This window comes from Anomaloglossus baeobatrachus, chromosome 2 (assembly GCF_048569485.1).
Source record: "Anomaloglossus baeobatrachus isolate aAnoBae1 chromosome 2, aAnoBae1.hap1, whole genome shotgun sequence".
In the NCBI taxonomy this organism is placed as follows: domain Eukaryota; kingdom Metazoa; phylum Chordata; class Amphibia; order Anura; family Aromobatidae; genus Anomaloglossus; species Anomaloglossus baeobatrachus.
Window position 1 is genome coordinate 90,414,632 of NC_134354.1, and position 18,234 is coordinate 90,432,865.

The 18,234-nt window shown below is 45.2% G+C and overlaps 1 protein-coding gene across 3 annotated transcripts in view; it reads left to right on the plus strand.

Moving 5' to 3' along the window:
• Positions 1-18,234, plus strand: part of GLRA2 (glycine receptor alpha 2) — a 328,750-nt gene that overhangs the window by 267,331 nt on the left and 43,185 nt on the right. The window lies entirely within an intron of this gene.

The following is an 18,234-nucleotide window of genomic DNA, read 5'->3' on the forward strand; positions in this document are numbered from 1 at the left end:
TATTTAAGGTGGCCACTTGCAAGTAGTTCTCCTATTTGAATCTCCTATGAAGAGTGGCATCATGGGCTCCTCAAAACAACTCTCAAATGATCTGAAAACAAAGATTATTCAACAAAGTTGTTCAGGGGAAGGATACAAAAAGTTGTCTCAGAGATTTAAACTGTCAGTTTCCACTGTGAGGAACATAGTAAGGAAATGGAAGAACATAGGTACAGTTCTTGTTAAGCCCAGAAGTGGCAGGCCAAGAAAAATATCAGAAAGGCAGAGAAGAAGAATGGTGAGAACAGTCAAGGACAATCCACAGACCACCTCCAAAGACCTGCAGCTTCATCTTGCTGCAGATAGTGTCAATGTGCATCGGTCAACAATACAGCGCACTTTGCACAAGGAGAAGCTGTATGGGAGAGTGATGCGAAAGAATCCATTTCTGCAAGCATGCCACAAACAGAGTCGCCTGAGGCATGCAAAAGCACACTTGGACAAGCCAGTTACATTTTGGAAGAAGGTCTTGTGGACTGATGAAACAAAGATTGCGTTGTATTGTCATACAAAAAGGCGTTATGCATGGAGGCAAAAAAATATGGCATTCCAAGAAAAGCACTTGCTACCCACAGTAAAATATGGTGGAGGTTCCATCATGCTTTGGGGCTGTGTGGCCAATGCCGGCACCGGAAATCTTGTTAAAGTTGAGGGTCGCATGGATTCAACTCAGTATCAGCATATTCTTGACAATAATGTGCAAGAATCAGTGACAAAGTTGAAGTTACGCAGGGGATGGTTATTTTAGCAAGACAATGATCCAAAGCACCGCTCCAAATCTACTCAGGCATTCATGCAGAGGAACAATTACAATGTTCTGGAATGGCCATCCCAGTCCCCAGACCTGAATATCATTGAAAATCTGTGGGATGATTTGAAGCGTGCTGTCCATGCTCGGCGACCATCAAACTTAACTGAACTGGAATTGTTTTGTAAACAGGAATGGTCAAAAATACCTTCATCCAGGATCCAGGAACTCATTAAAAGCTACAGGAAGCGACTAGAGGCTGTGATTTTTGCAAAAGGAAGATCTACAAAATATTAATGCCACTTTTATGTTGAGGTGCCTATACTTATGCACCTGTCAAATTTAGTTTAAATTCAGATTGCACATTTTCTGTTAGTACAATAAACCTCATTTCAATTCAGAAATATTACTGAGTCCATCATTTATTAGATATATGAAACTAAAATAGCTGTTGCAAAAACCCAAATTGTTATAAAGAAAAAAGGTTAACATTAATAGGGGTGCCCAAACTTTTTCATATGACTGTATTGAGGACTATGGGGTGCATAGTATTACATGGAAGACTATAGGGGTGCATTATAATATATGGAGGACTATAGGATGCATTATACTATATGGAGGAATAGGGAAGGTGCATAACACTATATGGAGGACTATGTGTGGCCAACTTATTTCTTTTGGGATTGGGTGGACATTAGAACTTCTGCTATGGAGCCCCATGATTTCTATGTACTACCCTAGCCATCAGTATGTTTTACAACAATAAGGTTGCAAAGGTCTTGAGACATCTCACTGGTTTTACCTCTCATTGGATGTTTCTTGTGCGGCACCTTGATAATGAGACACCTTTTAATAGGCCATCAAATGAACAAACTGACTTTTTGTTTTCATAAAGTTTCAGGATTGCTTTCTAATTACTGATAGGCGCTCGCCATGGCTTCTTGCATCTCTCTTTCTTCATGTGTTTAATACTTTTGCCTTGTGTCATCGCTCATTATTACACATAACTTAAATTATGGATTTCTATTGTTCAATTCCCCTCTGTGTTCTATAATAAAATATGCTTCAATTTCCAGATTTCAACCCACTCAAGCTTTATAATAGCTTTGTGATGCACAAGTGCCAAAACTGAACATATGGGACCACGAATGTTGTTGCATTTGCACCTATTTTTGGCATATTTCCCTTAAGAATAATTTATTGTCTGTGGTAATCATGTAAATATCCTCTTCAGAGAGATAGAGACCAGGATCTCTGATGTCACCTATTAAAAGTCACAACCTAAAGGCCGCTTTACACGCTGCGACATCGCTATCCGATGCTAGCGATGTCGAGCGTGATAGCACCAGCCCCCATCGTACAGCCGATATGTGGTGATCGCTGCCGTAATGAACATTATCGCTACAGTAGCGTCACACGCACATACCTGCTCTGCGACATTGCTGTAACCGGCGAACTGCCTCCTTTCTAAGGGGGCAGTTCGTTCAGCGTCACAGTGATGTCACTAAGCGGCCGCCCAATCAAAGCGGAGGGGTGAAGATGAGCGGGACGAACCCACCCACCTCCTTCCTTCCTCATTGCTGGCGGGACGCAGGTAAGGAGAGGTTCCTCGTTCCTGCGGTGTCACACGTAGCGATGAAACAAGGAACAACATTGTTACTGCAGCAGCAACGATATTTGGGAAGAGGGGGGCATGTCACTGATTAGCGATTTTGAACATTTTTGAAACGATTTAAAATCGCTAATAGGTGTCACACGCAATGACATCGCTAAAGCGGCCGGATGTGCATCACAAATTCTATGACCTCAACGACATCACTTTAGCGATCTCGTAGCGTGTAAAGCCACCTTAAGGGTACGCTCACATGAGCGTGAAAATCGGACGAGTGCAATGCGAGAAAATCTTGCATTGCACTTGGACCAATGTTAGTGAATGAGGGAGAGCAGTTAGTCAGCTTTTCTCGCATCCACATTCTGGATGCGAGAAAAGCGGCAACATGCTGCGATTTTCTTCTAGAGCCGTATCCCTCGCACCCATTCAAGTGTATGGGTGCGTGAGATACATCAAACTGCACTCGGATATTATCCCAGTGCCATGCGATATACGCAGAGGCTGACAATTGAGGAGATGGGAGCTTAACCCCTCCCTCTCCTCTGCAGCACCCGCCCTCAACTTCACAGCTGTGACCTGATTGCAGGATCGGGTGACAGTCGCATGACAGTCGGCTCACGCTCGCAGCAGAGCCTGGATCGGAAGTCATTAGCATATCACATCCGATGCTGTTGCATCGGATGCCATACGCTCGTCTGACTCCAGCCTAAAAGTCTATATTGAATATTTAAAAAGACCTGGTCACATAATGTAAGATAATTAGCTAAACCCAACATTATTTGCAGATACTGTACGTGTTTCAGGGTGTTTGCTCCTTATCAGTGCAAAACAGAACTGATTTGGCTGGACAAGATGCAGTTGTGAATTTTTTTATTATACTAATTCAGGAGAATATACTACAGGAGCATAGCTGCTCAGTATAGGCTTCCCTCTTCATAACTATTACAAGACAATATGGAGGGGGAAGGAGTCGAATCTATGCAACCAAACTGACCCACCATGTCTTCTCCAGGAAGGTTCAAAAGTTGAGATAATTTTCACTGGGGGCCTGTACTTCTTCTCCCTGTATAAATTTCTATCTGATAATACCCATTTAGACTAAACAGAAGTTGAAGGCGTTGACCGGAACTTTAACATTGATGATTTATACTTAGGATTGGTCATTAATGTCTGATCGGTGGGTGTTAAGCCTGCTTTACACGTTGCAATTAGTTGTACAATCGCATTTGCGATGTGACACGCCCAGGTTGCATATGGGATCTTATGAGATTGCACGTAGGTCGTTCATTTGCTGTCACACGTGCGTTAGTAGTCTATGTTAAATTGATCAATTTTGTGTGAGATCCTTTAGATCATGTGTTCTGTGACGTATGCATTGGGCACCCTTTTTTTTTTTATTTATTGACTTGCCAAGCGTGTGTAATGTGTAGGGATGCGTTTTTTACTATGTCATCTGCCATTCAGCTCTGCTACATGGCCGCTGACAGCAGACACAGACACAGACAGCCATGTAGCAGAGCTGAATGGCAGATGACAGCAGACACAGAAAGAGCCGCACGATCAGAATGAACTCGGGTTAACTTCACTCGACTTCATTGTCATGCTGCGGCTCTGTCTGTGTCGCGTCCTGATTAGCGGTCACCTGTGAAGGACTCACCGTTGACCGCTAAACTCCTGAGTGACTGATGTGAGCAGCCCTCTCTTATATACTCACCGATCCCCGATCACCGGCGCGGCGCTGCACGGCATTCACACTGCTCCGGTGGCTTTCACTATTTTGAAAAAGCCGGCCGCTCATTAAACAATCTCGTATTCCCTGCTTTCCCCGCCCACCGGCGCCTATGATTGGTTGCAGTGAGACACGCCCCCACACTGAGTGACAGGTGTCTCACTGCACCCAATCACAGCAGCCGGTGGGCGTGTCTATACTGTGCAGTGAAATAAATAATTAAATAATTAAAAAAAAACGGCATGCGGTCCCACCCAATTTTAAAACCAGCCAGATAAAGCCATACGGCTGAAGGCTGGTATTCTCAGGATGGGGAGCTCCACGTTATGGGGAGCCCCCCAGCCTAACAATATCAGCCAACAGCCGCCCAGAATTGCCGCATACATTATATGCGACAGTTCTGGGCCTGTACCCAGCTCTTCCTGATTTGCCCTGGTGCGTTGGCAAATCGGGGTAATAAGGAGTTATTGGCAGCCCATAGCTGCCACTAAATCCTAGATTAATCATGTCAGGCGTCTCCCCGAGATACCTTCCATGATTAATCTGTAAGTGACAGTAAATAAACACACACACCCGAAAAAATCCTTTATTAGAAATAAAAAACACAAACATATACCCTGGTTCACCAATTTAATAAGCCCAAAAAAGCCCTCCATGTCCGGCGTAATCCACAGACCTCCAGCGTCGCTTCCAGCTCTGCTGCATGGAGGTGACCGGAGCTACAGAAGACACCGCCGTTCCTGTCACCTCCACGCAGCAACTGAAGACAACCGCGCGATCAGCTGAGCTGTCACTGAGGTTACCCGCTGTCACTGGATACAGCGGTGGATACAGCGGTGGCCGCGGGTAACCTCAGTGACAGCTCAGCTGATCGCGCTACTCACCACAGTTGCTGCGTGGAGCTGACAGGAGCGGCGGTGAGTAGCGCGATCAGCTGAGATGTCAATGAGGTTACCCGCGGCCACCGCTGCATCCACCGCTGGGTCCAGGTAACCTCAGTGACAGCTCAGCTGATCGCGCGGCTGTCTGCACTTGCTGCATGGAGGTGACAGGAGCGGCTGTGACTTCAGCAGCTATGGTCACCACAATGCAGCAGAGCTGGAAGCGACGCTGGAGGTCCGTGGATTACGCCGGACATGGAGGGCTTTTTCGGGCTTATTAAAGTGGTGAACCAGGGTATATGTTTGTGTTTTTTATTTCTAATAAAGGATTTTTTCGGGTGTGTGTGTTTATTTACTGTCACTTACAGATTAATCATGGAAGGTATCTCGAGGAGACGCCTGGCATGATTAATCTAGGATTTAGTGGCAGCTATGGGCTGCCAATAACTCCTTATTACCCCGATTTGCCAACGCACCAGGGCAAATCGGGAAGAGCCGGGTACAGTCCCAGAACTGTCGCATATAATGTATGCGGCAATTCTGGGCGGCTGTTGGCTGATATTGTTAGGCTGGGGGGCTCCCCATAACGTGGAGCTCCCCATCCTGAGAATACCAGCTTGCAGCCGTATGGCTTTATCTGGCTGGTTTTAAAAGTGGGGGGGACCGCACGCCGTTTTTTTAATTATTTAATTATTTATTTCCCTGCACAGTATAGACACGCCCACCGGCTGCTGTGATTGGGTGCAGTGAGACACCTGTCACTCAGCGTGGGGGCGTGTCTCACTGCAACCAATCATAGGCGCCGGTGGGCGGGGAAATCAGGGAATACGAGATTGTTTAATGGGCTGCCGGCTTTTTCAAAATAGTAAAAGCCGCCGGAGCAGTGTGAATGCCGTGCAGCGCCGCGCCGGTGATCGGGGATCGGTGAGTATGAGAGAGGGGGTAAGAGGGATAGACTGACATGGACAGAGAGAGAGGGACAGAGATAGTGACCGACTGACAGAGATTAGTGAATGACAGACATTGTGAGGCGCTTCAGAACGCAGCTTTTCAGCTGCGCTCTGAAGCGGACTTTTTTAAGCTGCGGTGCAGAGCGCACACCTGCGCACATAGCCACAGACATCAAAATCGTATGAGGGATGTCACACGTTTCAATTGACTAGGTTCGTGCAACAAAACGCTCAATTCTAGACAAAGATACGATGTGTTTGCGATCAACGGTTTTGCGTTCAATCCTGATCGCACGTAGATGTCACACGCAGATACCTCACAAACGATGCCGGATGTGCGTCACTTACAACTTGACCCCAACGACGGATTGTGAGATATATTGAAGCGTGTAAAGCGGGCTTTATACATCCAGCACCCCCACCGATTAGATGTTCCTGTTGCCAAGGCCAGGTACTGCACATTCACCCGCTATTGGTTAAAATAGTGGGCGTAAATGCAGTACGCAGCTGTGGCCACTATGCAGTTGATGGAGCTCTGCTGTATAATTCTGAAACTAAAGGGTACTTTAGACGCTGAGATCTCGCTAGCGAGATCGCAAGCGATCGTGTGTCGCCCTGGGCAAGCCAGGGGACACAGATAACAACACACACGCACCCCACATTCCCTGCAGGTACACCAGCTAACCCACAAATCCTTGTTGCCTTCCTCCAGAGGTTGATGATGCACACCAGGGGGTGGGCCAGGCGGTTGGCTCCGCCCACCGAGGAGCTCACAACTCTGGAGGCGGGAAGAAACCAGGCAGTTGAGTCCAGGAGGAGGAAGTGGAAGGAGTAACAACAGGGAGTCGAGCCCAGGCAGGGCAAGAGTGAAGGAGTAGTCTAGACAGGGTTAGAGTAAACAGCTAAGTGAAAGTAAAGAAAGAAAGCCTGAAGTTAGTCTGTGGCTGTGTGCCCAGACGGAGTCAGCAAGGTCAGCAGACAGTGGTGAAGATCTGCAGTGGGACTGTCTGGAGGTTGCTGGAAGGGCCACGGAGGCTGTGTGTATCCGGGGGTCTGGAGCAGTATACAAAGGGCAGTCAGCACCAGAGCAGGGGCTTTCGGATCCCAGCAAGGCTTGGAGTCGCTGTAAATTGCTAAATCCGTTAGTGAAGGGGACGTAGATCCCCCAACAAGCAAGTCCTGATTGACAGCAAAGGTCCAACCACAACGGGGAAACACCGCTACCGCCAAGGCACCAGTTTCCCAGGGCCGGCGCCTGCGGGCAAAGTGTGGAGCTCCTCCGGCACAGATTGCAGTCGGGGAGCGGGTAACCGGTGGGAATCCACCGCTACCAAACAGACATTTCAAAGGTGCAGGGAAGAGACCGTCACCGCTAACTGCAGGGAACCGCAGCACCGTGAACCGTCCGAGGGACCCGTCCAACCAGCCGTTTGTTTACCGAGAACTGTGTCGTGTTTACTGGCTGAGTGAGTACCTCAGTGCCGCAAGGCACAGCGCTGCCCCTGCGCCCCTGCACCCCACTGGGCCCCGGGATCACCAACCCCTACCCACGGAGGGGCGACACAACAACTGGCTGCTCCACATCACCATCCCCGGGATCCCCATATTGAGCAGCGGTGGTGAAATCACCACAACCGTGGGTGGCGTCACGAACTATAACAATCCCCACACCCAACCACAAAACCCCCCCTTTCACTCACGGGCGAGGAGTGTCGCTCGAGAAACCCCGGGATCCGGCCCACCGCTCGAGCCACCACTGAGCAGCTGCCGGACCCGAGCAGAAGGGGTGAGCGCGGTGTGCTGACACCCTCCTCCCCGCCCGCGACAATCGTACCCGCCCCCGTCGGTTGTACGACACGGGCAAATCGCTGCCCGTAGCGCACAACCTCGTTAGTCCCCATCACATGGACTTACCTGCCCTGCGATGTCGCTCTGGCCGGCGAACTGCCTCCTTTCTAAGGGGGGTGGTTCGTGCGGCGTCACAGCGACGTCACACGGCAGGCGCCCAATAGAAGTTGTGGGGCGGAGATGAGCGGGACGTAAAATCCCACCCACCTCCTTCCTTCCGCATTGCCGGCGGGATGCAGGTAAGGATATGTTCGTCGCTCCTGTGCACAGCGATATGTGCTGTCGCAGGAACGACAAACAACATCGCTAATAAGCAGACGATTTTTGGTTTCAGGACGACCTCTCCATGGCAAATGATTTTGCGATCGTTTTAGGTCGCTTGTAGGTATCACACACTGCGATCTCGTTAATGAAGCCGGATGTGCGTCACAAACACCGTGACCCCGACGATAATTCACTAACGATATCGCAGTGTGTAGAGCCCCCTTAAGGCTCAGTTCACATGTCCAGTAATCAGAACAAATCCAGCAACAACCCGTTGGCAAACAAGTTGTGCAGACACAACTTTTATGTCTGTTTTCAAAAATGTGGGTGTCTGTGGAAAACGGATCCATTAACTTATTACTATTGAGCCATCCATTTTTCTTACAATTGTAAAAGATCAGTTTTTTCTTTACTGGATCAGTTGCAAATGGAATATAAATAGTAATCAGTTAATGGATCCTTTTTCCATAAACTCAAATGTTAAAAAAAATGGATCCTGCAAAAAATAAATCTTTCAAAACGGACAAAAAACTTGTGTCTGCACAATTATTTTGCCAATGGATCTCTGCAGGATCCGTTCTAATGGATGATTACTGGACGTGTGAACTTGGCCTAAGTCGCACTGGCGGGTGGCAGGACTGGGGATAGAGGATCGGTGGTGGTGCCAGGTGTTGCACCTTCACCAATCAAACATTGATGACCTATCCTTAGGACAATCCCTTCAACACATTAGGTACTAAATACTTTGATTGTGAATATCTCTACGAAGAGGCGAAATTAAAAAATAGCAAAAATTTTTTTTTGCACTCTGCAGCCACTGTTCCAGCCAAGGGTGTCCAGTTCAACATGAATAATTTGTGAAAGGCTCTTGTTCTTTCTAGTCTAATTTTGCACTAAATGTTAGCTTTCGTAAATCAGCCCCATTGTCTTCGTACCCACCTTGGGTATGTCAAGGTGCTCTGCAAACTGTACTATATCCCAATCTAATACTTCTAAAACTGTTCAACCAATCTGGAAATCTTCAAGAGAAAGCTGGATAAACATATAGATGGGATGATTTAGGAAAATCTGCAGGGAGTGGGACCCAATAGCCCTTGACGTCCCTTCCAACTCTACCATTCTATGATTCTATCATATTATCTGATGATATTTTATATATACATTAGTTATTTCATGTATATTAGTAGCAATAAATCCAGCTCACCATTATTTTGAATGTTTAATGTCCCGTGTACCTGAATTTTTCAAGCAATAAATTGAGCTAGACTTTTTTATTTTGCTCATTAGTTATTTCACATTAACTTTAACATCATAATAATTGCATATTCTTACTGTTATTTATGATTTCGCTGCCTTTACGTGAACTATCTGCTTTCTTTATGCTTGCCCTGTGTGTTATATGTCATTGCTATTATTGTTTGCGCATGCGTCTTGTGCCTTTTTGGTTTAACCATTTTGATGTTCTTCCATTCTTGCTGCCTTTATATGTTATGACAATCTGTGGATAGGCTATCCTTGTTGGGAATGAGAGCGTGGAGTTGGTACGGCGCATGAATGGATTGCGGAGTACAGATTCCTCAGCATACGGAACCTTGAATCAAATCTGCAAACCAAGCTTAAGGGTAATAAAATGAGAAAGTGGTTTTCAGACAAATAGTAAAAATATAATAGGAGATGGGGATAACATTCACTTTAGACCATTTTATAGCAATGGTATCCGCTCTGTAAGGATGTGACAGATGTGATCCATGACCCATCAGTGTAAAGAAGCTTTTAAGAGCAGAGTCTGGATATAGAGGGAAAGAAAATCCCCTGTGTGAATTTGTTTTTTACTCTTTTCTGTTGTGTTGTTGTTTGTTTTTTTAGTTTTTTTTTCCAGGCATGATGGTGCAGGTGCTTACTGAATAACTAACATCTACTTCAGACTTGACTTATGTCCTGGAAAGAAAAGCTTTTCAAACAAGATAATACTGTAACATTTGACCTATGTCAGAACTGTTGAGTTACATTTCTGTGAAATACAGCATTTCAGGTCCATTTGATAAGATAAAAATGTTTTCTGAGACTGCATGCAGAGCTCTTTACCTTGAGATCTTAAATAGCTGGCATTAGTCATGTAGATGGGGTTTAGCGTACTTGAAGCCGATGAAAATTTCAAGTGTGCTCTAAACACTCGCTTAGAGAAGCATTAACACCAAAATCACACATTTCAGAATAATAGGACCTAAGTACTCGGTTATTCACCAACAGCTCAGCTTATAAAAAAAAAAAATATATGGTTTTCACATTCAGACATTTTTTTATCTACAGAGATCCAATATTCAGTGTTAATTGTTTTTTAAAGAAGCACTACCATCAAAGTTTTCATCCTTTTACTACATTGCAGTCGTCATATGTTATAGCACTGTGTACTTCCAATTGCTCATTTTGCCTTTCTACCCAGTTAATTCTTCTGTTCTCCAAAAGGTCTATGACATCACATGATTAAAAACTGATGGGCACATTACTACAAGAAGGGGACAAGGATGAAGCATTACTACAAAAAAGGGGACCAGGATGGGGCATTACTATAAAAAGAGGACCAGGTTTGGCACATTACTACAATGGGACCAACATGGGGAATTACTACAAGATGAGGACCAGACTGAGGCACATTACTACAAGAAGGTGACCAAGATGGGGACATTAATACAAGAAGGGGACCAGTATGGGGACATTACTACAAGATGGCGACCAAGATGGGGCACTTTACTACAAGAAGGACCAGGATTGGGTGCATTACTACAAGAAAGGGACCAGGATGGGGCACATTACAAGAAGGGGACTAGGATGGGGACATTACTACAAGATGAAGACAAGAATGGGAACATTACTGCAAGATGAGGACTAGGATCTTGTACATAACTACAAGATAGGGACCAGGACATAGATATTACTACAAGATGATTATCAGGCTGGGCACTAATATAAGATGTTGGCCAAAATTACAATTGTGAAACAATATTTCTTACAAAAGGGGTATAAAATGTAAAAAAAAGTTTAAAAAAAAATCAAAAGAAGGCATCAATATCAATATTTTTTTAAGATTAAAAATGCTGTTTTCTATTAAACTAAACTAAAAAAAAAGTGCATGGTTTTTGTTGCAACATCTGTAACGATCCACAATATGAAACTCTATGATGAATGCCATTTAAAAAAAATAAAAGAGCAAAAAATGTTCAAAAACAGGGATAAAAAGGTGTATAGAAAAAAAATATGGTATCACTAAAAATGTGACTTTGTCCTGCAAAGAATGCACCACCCAAAAGTAATTTTTGTTTCTATGTGTGGCCCATATACTTAGCCGAGTTTGAGACTCTTGCACTAGCTGAATCTTTCTAAGCTCTAGGTAAAAGCTTTAAGTCTCTTGTGCCTGTATTTTATACAGAGGTCTCATGCAGGGAAAAGAGATTTCCTGTTTCTACATATAGCTTAGAAGGATTCAGCTAGACAGTTTTTAATCATATCATGTTATGGACCTAAATGGAAAAGAGAAGAATTAACTGGGTACACCTCTTTCAGAAGACCACCCCATAATCAAAACCACATTTCCTATTCCAAATGTTTACTACTACTATATATTATGCATATTAGACATCTTCTTTGAGAAGACCATCCCCTAGGAGACCAAATTTCAATGCAATTTTCGTTGTTCTTATTGTTTCTTTATACCGGGTGGAACTCCATTTGCCATAATCCCTTTTCACAAGCCCCCCATTCAGAAGTATTAACTGGTTTGGCCATGTTTCTCCCTACCTAAACTCAACAGACTCATCTACTGTATGTCTATGAGGCTCTTAAGTTCAGGCTAGGAGACCAATGACCGGCTTGAACACTGAAATCTGTACTGAAACCAGATTTGTCAGCCCAATATTAAGCTTCGAATCCCCTGCACAACCATGAATTGAATGATATCTTGCATTATATCTGCATATATTTTGCATCTTGCAGCTATCACTAGGAGAAGGACATGAGCTGACTGCTTACTGAATATACATTGAACTCAATTACAAGAGATTACAGAAAACCCCCTGACTATATTATAGTATTTAGCATAATGTGTTTACATGGGATTTGGAACTTTGCACAAGAAAAATAGAGCTGTGTTTTCTGAAATGTTATATTAACTGCATTTAACACCTTCATGCACTAATACATCAAAAGCCTTATGTAGTAAACTTAGCAAACCTTGAAACACTGTTACATAAAAATTATTGCATGGACACAATGTGACACTGGAGGATAACAGCTGTGTTACACAGCCACATTCTTACTTCAATTGCCACAATGAGAAAAAAATATGCCTTATTGGCTGTTCGCTGATCACCAGACCGAGCAATAGGATTACTGGGACTGCGAGTCAGTATGGAGAGATCGCCTGGCACTCTATAAAGGTCTTGTAATGGCCTGTTAGCAAGTACCAGGTGTGATCTAACAGGCACCTGCATATATTTCTGTGCACAGGCACTATATACCCGAATACATAATTATGGCAATATATTTATAATATTAAGAAATGTGGAAAACAAGAGAAAGAAAGACATATTAATATATATAGTTTTTTATATTGCCAAACTATATGTATAGGTGCATAAATATATATGTATATACATATATATATATATATATATATATATATATATAGATAGATAGATAGATAGATAGATGGATATACTTCTCAAAAAAATAAAGGGAACACTAAAATACCAATTTGTTGCTTGTGTTCCCTCTTTTTTTTTATTTTTTTGAGCAGTATATATACACAGTATAGCAAATGGAGAAAACGTTCTATTTAAATTTTTGCCTAGCGGCTTTTAGATCAATGTATTTTTGGGATGTGCGATCCATGTCTTTTTCTCCATTTGTTATAATATATATATATATATATATATACAAATAAGCAAATAAGCAAGCCGCGGAGACACCATCACGTGTTTCTCAACGCCGGCAGGAAACTAGCCAGGTCTTTCACCGGGAAGGAACAACCACGGGAAGGGCAGTCTCCAGTCAAGGAGACCACCTATACCAAACATGGTATCCATCCACAGACAGCCGTTTCGGGGTATTTGCCCCTCATCAGTGTGGAGTAGGAATCTGGCTAGTGGGGGCAATGCCTAGTAAAAGACTACTTAAGCAAGCATTGTTGACCTTAGGGAGATCAACATATCCACTACGGAGACACCATCACGTGTTTCTCAACGCAGTGATTCTAGAGCATTGCCCCCTGGGAAGTATGCAAATAAGAAAGCCGCGGAGACACCATCACGTGTTTCTCAACGCCGGCAGGAAACTAGCCAGGTCTTTCACCGGGAAGGAACAACCACGGGAAGGGCAGTCTCCAGTCAAGGAGACCACCTATACCAAACATGGTATCCATCCACAGACAGCCGTTTCGGGGTATTTGCCCCTCATCAGTGTGGAGTAGGAATCTGGCTAGTGGGGGCAATGCCTAGTAAAAGACTACTTAAGCAAGCATTGTTGACCTTAGGGAGATCAACATATCCACTGCGGAGACACCATCACGTGTTTCTCAACGCAGTGATTCTAGAGCATTGCCCCCTGGGAAGTATGCAAATAAGAAAGCCGCGGAGACACCATCACGTGTTTCTCAACGCCGGCAGGAAACTAGCCAGGTCTTTCACCGGGAAGGAACAACCACGGGAAGGGCAGTCTCCAGTCAAGGAGACCACCTATACCAAACATGGTATCCATCCACAGACAGCCGTTTCGGGGTATTTGCCCCTCATCAGTGTGGAGTAGGAATCTGGCTAGTGGGGGCAATGCCTAGTAAAAGACTACTTAAGCAAGCATTGTTGACCTTAGGGAGATCAACATATCCACTGCGGAGACACCATCACGTGTTTCTCAACGCAGTGATTCTAGAGCATTGCCCCCTGGGAAGTATGCAAATAAGAAAGCCGCGGAGACACCATCACGTGTTTCTCAACGCCGGCAGGAAACTAGCCAGGTCTTTCACCGGGAAGGAACAACCACGGGAAGGGCAGTCTCCAGTCAAGGAGACCACCTATACCAAACGGCTGTCTGTGGATGGATACCATGTTTGGTATAGGTGGTCTCCTTGACTGGAGACTGCCCTTCCCGTGGTTGTTCCTTCCCGGTGAAAGACCTGGCTAGTTTCCTGCCGGCGTTGAGAAACACGTGATGGTGTCTCCGCGGCTTTCTTATTTGCATACTTCCCAGGGGGCAATGCTCTAGAATCACTGCGTTGAGAAACACGTGATGGTGTCTCCGCAGTGGATATGTTGATCTCCCTAAGGTCAACAATGCTTGCTTAAGTAGTCTTTAACTAGGCATTGCCCCCACTAGCCAGATTCCTACTCCACACTGATGAGGGGCAAATACCCCGAAACGGCTGTCTGTGGATGGATACCATGTTTGGTATAGGTGGTCTCCTTGACTGGAGACTGCCCTTCCCGTGGTTGTTCCTTCCCGGTGAAAGACCTGGCTAGTTTCCTGCCGGCGTTGAGAAACACGTGATGGTGTCTCCGCGGCTTTCTTATTTGCATACTTCCCAGGGGGCAATGCTCTAGAATCACTGCGTTGAGAAACACGTGATGGTGTCTCCGCAGTGGATATGTTGATCTCCCTAAGGTCAAAAATGCTTGCTTAAGTAGTCTTTTACTAGGCATTGCCCCCACTAGCCAGATTCCTACTCCACACTGATGAGGGGCAAATACCCCGAAACGGCTGTCTGTGGATGGATACCATGTTTGGTATAGGTGGTCTCCTTGACTGGAGGCTGCCCTTCCCGTGGTTGTTCCTTCCCGGTGAAAGACCTGGCTAGTTTCCTGCCGGCGTTGAGAAACACGTGATGGTGTCTCCGCGGCTTTCTTATTTGCATACTTCCCAGGGGGCAATGCTCTAGAATCACTGCGTTGAGAAACACGTGATGGTGTCTCCGCAGTGGATATGTTGATCTCCCTAAGGTCAACAATGCTTGCTTAAGTATATATATATATATATATATATATACACAGTATACAGTGTGTCCACCCATATCCTGTCCACCGCCATTAACTTGAGAACGGCGGCAGCTATAGGCATAGAAGTAGTGTCTAGGTATAGTAAAGTAGCAATGCGCTACGCAATGAAACCACCTATAGCCCCACATGGTGGAAAACAATGGAGTTAGCATTTTTATCTCGAAAACGGAATGAGATAGAGAAAAAAATTGAATTAAAAAGTTGTAGGGCGTCATCAATTCAATACGAATCGACACCTTTCATACAGAAATGCTATGATTAGAACGTGTAAAACTCACAAAGGCTGCGGACATGAAGCGATTCCTCATGGAGACCTTCCTGCAAGTCATTGGGTATGGTGGCTGTATGGAGTGGCCTCCACGCTCACCTGACCTGACCCCATTGGACTTCTTTCTGTGAGGTCACATCAAACAGCAGGTGTATGCGACCCCTCCACCAACAGTACAGGACCTACGATGACGTATCACAGATGCTTGTGCAAACGTGTCACCTACCATATTGCACAACATGCAGCAAGATACAGTATGCTGTACAGAGTCCAGATGCGCATTGCAGCTGACGGTGGCCACTTTGAGCATCAAAGTTAAATGAACGCCATATGCGTGACCAGCATTCAAAGTTTTTGGGGGTCATGGGTTTCATATGTTAGCATTTCTGTGCAAGGTGTCGTTTCGTATTGAATTTATGATGCCCTACAATTTTTTAATTCACTTTTTTTCTCTATCTTGTTCTGTTTTCGAAATAAAAAAGCTAACACCATTGTTTTCCACCAGGTGGCGCTATAGGTGGTTTATTTTACTATACCTAGACACCACTTCTATGCCTATAACTTCCGCCGTTCTCAAGGTAATGGAGGTGGACAGGATATGGGTGGACACACTGTATAAAGCTGAGTGTATGTGTGTATCTTTACCGCCCCAGCAGCGGTTGAACCGCTCGGATCCGGGTGTCGCTACTGTGGCTCGAGGGTCTCCAGACCCGGGGGCTCAGAGTCACTCCAAAACATGATGAGGGGTTATTTTCAGGGGAATTAGATAGTTTCTTGCGCCACCCGCGGTGTGCGGTAATAGGGAGTACCGCCACAGTAATTAAATAAATAAATAAATACATTTTATATATATATATATATATATATATATATTAAAATGTATTTTTATTTAATTACATATATATTATACATTTTTTTATATATTTTTTATCTGAGTCGACAGGGAAAGAGAAGTTACATGATCAAAGGCAGGGAGACGACTGTTAAATAAAATTTTACCTTAAAGGGGTGGTTCACCCATTTTTTTTTATTTTCTATATGAGTGTAACTTACAATTTTAGGTGTTTTCTTCATTGGCCTCTATTTGCAGTTCTGGCACTGAGCGGCGCTATCCTGCACGCTCAGTGCCGGTCACATGACCCCCTGGTGCTGTGGCCGCTAGTATCCTCTGACGTCAAGTCAAGTTCCGGGCTCTCAGACTTGATGTTACGTCGGGGGATGCTGGCGCCACTCACACTGATTCACTGGGCTGTGAGCGGTGACTACCGCACGTCACAGCCGAGCATTGAGGGGAGGATCTGGAGGATGCCAGTGTGGAGCGGTGAAGAGGTCTAAGCGTCTGGCAGATTGGTGAGGCATAGGGCGCCAGTGTGGAGTACAAGGGGGGTTTCTTTAGCTGAAACCCCCCCTGTCACGTAAGTATGTGATATTACTATCCAGCCGCCTGCTCTGCTCCGATGTAAGGAGAGCAGGCGTTGTCGGGCAGTGTGATCATATACTCCTACCAGCACTACAGGACGCAGCAAGAGACTGACAAGCTGGTGACATGCAGCACCGCATGTGTCAGAGCAGAGCATGTCACCAACTTGCTCTGCTCTATCATCTGTCATGCTGCATGGGACCAAGTTACTGCACACTGTGACTTGTGCTGCATGGGACCAACTTTCTTCACTCTGTCACCTGCACAACAAGTCATAGAGTGGAGCAAGGTGGTGACATGCAGCACAGCATGTAACAGAGCACCTCTCTTCCCTTTCTCTCTTCCCTCTCTCTCTTCGTTCTCTCTTTCTCTCTCTCTCTTTCTCTCTCTCTTCCCTCTCCCTCTCTTCTCTCTCTCCCTTCTCTCTCTCTTCCCTCTCTCTCTTCCCTCTCTCTCTTCCCTCTCTCTCTTCCCTCTCTCTCTCTCTTGCCTCTCTCTTGCCTCTATCTCTCACTTGCCTCTCTCTCTCTTCTCTCTCTCCCTTCTCTCTCTATCTTCCCTCTCTCTCTTCCCTCTCTCTCTTCCCTCTCTCTCTTCCCTCTCTCTCTCTCTTGCCTCTCTCTTGCCTCTATCTCTCTTCCCTCTCTCACTCTTTTCCCTCTCTCTCTTCCCTCTCTTCCCTCTCTCTCTTCCCTCTCTTTCTTCCCTCTCTCTCTCTTCCTTCTCTCTCTCTTCCTTCTCTCTCTCTCTTCCTTCTTTCTCTCTCTCTTCCTTCTCTCTCTTCCCTCTCTCTTCCCTCTCTCTCTTCCTTCTCTCTCTTCCCTCTCTCTTCCCTCTCTCTCTTCCCTCTCTCTCTCTTCCTTCTCTCTCTCTTCCTTCTCTCTCTCTCTTCCTTCTCTCTCTTCCCTCTCTCTTCCCTCTCTCTCTTCCCTCTCTCTCTTCCCTCTCTTGCCTCTCTCTCTTGCCTCTCTGAGGCAATTCATGAAATAATTTAAAAAAGGGCTTCCCTATATTTTTTGTTCCCAGCCGGGTACAAATAGGCAGCTGGGGGTTGGTGGCAGCCCGTACCTGCCTGCTGTACCTGGCTAGCATAAAAAAATATGGCTAAGCCCACGTCATTTTTAGTTTTTTTCTAGTTTTTAGGCAAAAACTTCCCTGGATTTTCCATTGCCAGTGAAGGTAACACCAAGCAGTGGGGGTTAGCAGCCAGTAGCTGCTTTGGTTACCCTTAGCAATAGAAAATGTAGCGGGAGCCTACGCATTTTTTTTTTACCCCTAACCCTTAGGGTTATGTGTTTGGGTTTTTTGGGGTTTTTTTTAATCTTTTTCATGAATTTTTTTAAAAATAAATCGACATGGGCTTCGCCCATCGAGCGTCAGAGCATTTTGCTGCTCACTCATCCCTACTTCTGACCACACAGCCTGCAGAACA